Genomic DNA, 4862 nt, shown 5'->3' with positions numbered 1-4862 from the left:
ACTTGTTTTTGTTTTTGTTTACTTTGTGTTTTTACTCACAGTAATTCGTATTGCGTTTATTAGTGAGAATAACATAACTACCCCGGAGTGTTTGCTACCAACGTTATATACCCTTCACCATAGTGTATTTTAAACATCTTTTATAAATTTTAAATTTTTTCCCGACTACATTATTATTACATCAAAAAGCTAAACAAAAAGAACAACAACAACGCTAAACGAAATAAAACACAAAAACACACAAGGCATCTGTACCAACAGACATCTAAACCAGCGTTGCGCGTTCATATTGTTCTGATTACGAAGATTTTCGGCAATTCACACGTACATAACCCGATCGTAAATAAAACTCATTGCAAGAGCGTAAAAATTACAAAAATGATCTTTAGTTGCTTGACAGCATTCAACAAAGTAGGTGATGCATAATAATAAAAATACATAAAAACGATATTTTTAATACTTTTTTTAAACATTTTATATTCAAAAATCTAATCATTGTGAGGAAATAACAATTTTTCTTTTCTTTGGATATGTTTTATCTGTAAAATTTTCCATTTTACTTGTTATAAAATTTGATCATAACAATCGTAATTAGGAAATATTTTTTTCATAAGTGTTTTTTTAGTATTTTCTTACCACTACAATAACAGTTTCTCTTTCTGCGCTTGGCTGATCTAAACATACGTAACGAAAAACACAGAAAAACAAAAATAACAACAACAGCATCCAAACCAAGGGTGCCCAAGCCCTATGCGCTTGGTACTCTTTTGTTTTTGTAAAACAAAAAAAAAATTGTTTTAAAAAGCACTTGGAAAAAATATTTGAGGTTTTACGTTAGCCGGTTAATAATCGGATAATTAAAAATTATTCGGTTATTCGAACAAAAAGAAACTAGATGTTACTATTGTTTTTTACAATAATTTTCTTCATATTATACACAGTAACAATTTTGAAAACAAGCTGTCAAAATAGATTACACTTATAGCAATTCTGCGTACTCCGATTTGTATGTCCTTATAAAAGGATTTCAAAGTTTAAAGGACTACAAACAAATATTTGAAATATTTATATGCATTTTATGATGCTAATATTGGTGTCAAATGGATGCTGGTAATCTGTACATTCTATATACATATATTATTTACCTGTCTCACTTAGAAAAAAAAACAAAAAAAAATTAAATTTAAAAACGTTTCATTTTCGAAACAAAAACTTTTAACTACTTTTTTTTTGACAAATTTTCTGTTAGATTTTCAATTCTTTCTTGATGATTTGAAATAAATTATATTATTTCGAAGCAAAGGAAGCCATCTTCATTTGAAATTAATATTAATGCCAACTTTTTAATATAAATTTGGAATTCATCTTTTGAAATCGGTTGACTTTTAAACTTTAAAGTCCTGTAACCATAGATTTTTTCATGTTTGAAAATAACTTTTGAACGGTTTATAAACAAAATTATTATTTTCACTTCTTTCACTATAATTGTATGTTTAATTCTTCTCAAATATTATAAACCATTCCCGTTTATGTGAAATGCTTTTCTATATAAAGAAATTACTGTTTTTAAGATTTTCAACGAGTTCTAGAATTCATAAGTTCCCTTAAACACTAGTTCAACTATAACTGTTGTTGAAGAACTTATTGGAAAAACTTAAGAACACAACAATGTTCCCAAAAAACTGGTTGTAGAAATAAATGCTATATAATTATTTCCATGATTTCTTTTCAAAAATCATCAAGTAAATTTTCTTTATTATAGAAAAATTATTAAGAAATTAAGAAAAGAAGAAAATTTATAATAAAAATATTCAATTATGTAGAAAATATATAGTAATTTTACTGCTAAATAGGGAGTTTTTCTTAATCGGTTAATTGATAGAAATTATTCGGTTTATTCGTTATTTGAAATTTGACAATTTTCATTTATTCGAACGATTAATTGTCAGAAATTAATCGATTAACCGATCGACGATTAATCGTTTGAATACTCTATTATATACCAGTGGTGGCCAGCGAGAGAGTGCTTAAAACGCATATGTTGTAGTGAAAAAATAAAAGAGTACACAAATGAAAATACGTGTGATTTGCACTGAAACAAATTATTTGTTTGTATTTATTTTGTGTTATTCATATAACATATTTGTATTTTAATGAATAACGGAAGGTATGTATTTTGAGGTATGTGTTCATGTAAGTATGTATTGATGTATGTATGTATGTATGTATGTATGTATGTATGTATGTATGTATGTATGTATATATGTAGGTATATATGTATGTATGTATGGATTGATGTATATATGCATTGATGTCAGTATGTATTGATGTATGTATTGGTGTGTTGATGTAAATATGTACCGATATATGTGATGAAGTAAGTGTGTATTGAAGTATGTGTTGATGTAAATATGTACTGATGTACGTGTTGATGTAAATATGTACTGATGTATGTGTTGGTGTAAGTATGTATTGATATATGTGTTGATTTTAAAATTGTGTGATGTATGTGTTGATGTAAATATGTGCAAAAAAAATATTTGGGCAAAAAAAAAAAATATATATATTTCATAATAAAGAAGTCGGATTTTTAATATCACATGGGTTCAATTAATTGTACTTAAAAATAAAAAAAAAATATTGCAGCAATTCATTAAATTAGTTAACATAAAAAATTATTTTTATAATATAAAATTAAATTTTTATCGCAATTATTTAACTTTAATTTTTAAAAACTAAAAATTCTATTATATATTTGAATTATGATATTCAATCAATTTTTCAATATCAATTTCTTTATCGTAACATTTTATTTTTAGCAATGCCTCTAAGTGACTATCAGTGAGTTGGTTCCGATATTTATTTTTGATTTGAGACATTGCTGAGAAAGTAGACTCGCATATATAAGTCGTTGAAAACATTGAAAATAATCTTAGCATTAAATCTCTACAGGCTATATATTTATTGGGACAAATGTTACTCCAGAAAGATATTCCAGTATCCATTGGAATGGATAAATCTTCTCTCATATTAATTAGTTCTTGTTGAATATTTTCTGGTATGTTTTCAAGTGGGCATGAAAGGGGGTTATTAAAAATATTAATAGCCCAATTTATGGTGAAAATATCTTTAAACCTATTATTAAAATTCTCTATGAGTTTATTAATTTCTTCATTGAATTCGTTAAGTTTATCTACGTTCCGATATTTTGAAAAAATGTTTGCTACTCTTGGAAAATTCGTCAAATTTTCCTGAGCAATTTGATTTTTCAATATAAGGAGTTTTTTGGAAAATTCACATATAGAATAATATAAATCAGCAGTGTTTTTATTTCTCCCCTGTAAAATAAGGTTTAAATTATTTATATGTATAGTAATATCAGCAAGGAAAGCTAAATTAAATAAAAAATCAGGAGAGTTAATTGCAAGAAGAAGATCTGCGTCTTTTGGAGAAGATTCGATCTGTAAAAATTGTGCTATTTCTTCTCTTAATTCAAAGAGACGTTCGAGACTTTTCCCTCTGCTTAGCCATCTTACTTCCGTATATAATAAAATATCACCATATTCCGCATTAATATCCTCTAAAAACGCAACTAACTTTCTGTGAGTAAGAGCATTATGACCGCCTTTTAATCGATTGATTATCTTTACTGCAGTTTTCATAGCATCAGTAAAGCCTTCTCCCACTCAATATTCCACATATTTAGTTTTTTATAATATTGTAAAACCTGAAATAAACATTTATTTGTAACGGCTACTGAAAAATATTCGCCGTGTATCATAACATCAAGCGACATAGACCTTCTTTGTTGAATGCAGACAAGCAACTGAATAAACTTGTTTTTGTTTTGTGTTTACTTTGTGTTTTTACTCACAGTATTCGTATTGCGTATGTATTAGTGAGAATAACATAACTACCCCGGGGTAGTGTTTGGCTACCAACGTTATATACCCTTCACCATAGTGTATTTTAAACATCTTTTATAAATTTTAAATTTTTTCCCGACTACATTATTATTACATCAAAAGCTAAACAAAAAGAACAACAACAACGCTAAACGAAATAAAACACAAAACACACAAGGCATCTGTACCAACAGACATCTAAACCAGCGTTGCGCGTTCATATTGTTCTGATTACGAAGATTTTCGGCAATTCACACGTACATAACCCGATCGTAAATAAAACTCATTGCAAGAGCGTAAAAATTACAAAAATGATCTTTAGTTGCTTGACAGCATTCAACAAAGTAGGTTGATGCATAATAATAAAAATACATAAAAACGATATTTTTAATACTTTTTTTAAACATTTTATATTCAAAAATCTAATCATTGTGAGGAAATAACAATTTTTCTTTTCTTTGGATATGTTTTATCTGTAAAATTTTCCATTTTACTTGTTATAAAATTTGATCATAACAATCGTAATTAGGAAATATTTTTTTCATAAGTGTTTTTTTAGTATTTTCTTACCACTACAATAACAGTTTCTCTTTCTGCGCTTGGCTGATCTAAACATACGTAACGAAAAACACAGAAAAACAAAAATAACAACAACAGCATCCAAACCAAGGGTGCCCAAGCCCTATGCGCTTGGTACTCTTTTGTTTTTGTAAAACAAAAAAAAAATTGTTTTAAAAAGCACTTGGAAAAAATTTGTGTTAGTTTTAAATTTCAAACTTATATTATTCGCATATAAAATTATTGTACAATAACTCACAATCTACTCTCATATAATTGAAAACGTTTTAAATACTTTTTTCTATTCATTAAAAAATATATTTGCAAAAACAAAAGGGAAAACTTTTCACCAAGTATATATATATATATATATTATATATATATATAATATATATATAT

The sequence above is a fragment of the Lucilia cuprina genome, chromosome 4, assembly GCF_022045245.1.
Source record: "Lucilia cuprina isolate Lc7/37 chromosome 4, ASM2204524v1, whole genome shotgun sequence".
NCBI lineage: Eukaryota > Metazoa > Arthropoda > Insecta > Diptera > Calliphoridae > Lucilia > Lucilia cuprina.
The sequence above is the reverse complement of the archived record's forward strand: the minus strand, read 5'-3'. Positions refer to the sequence as shown.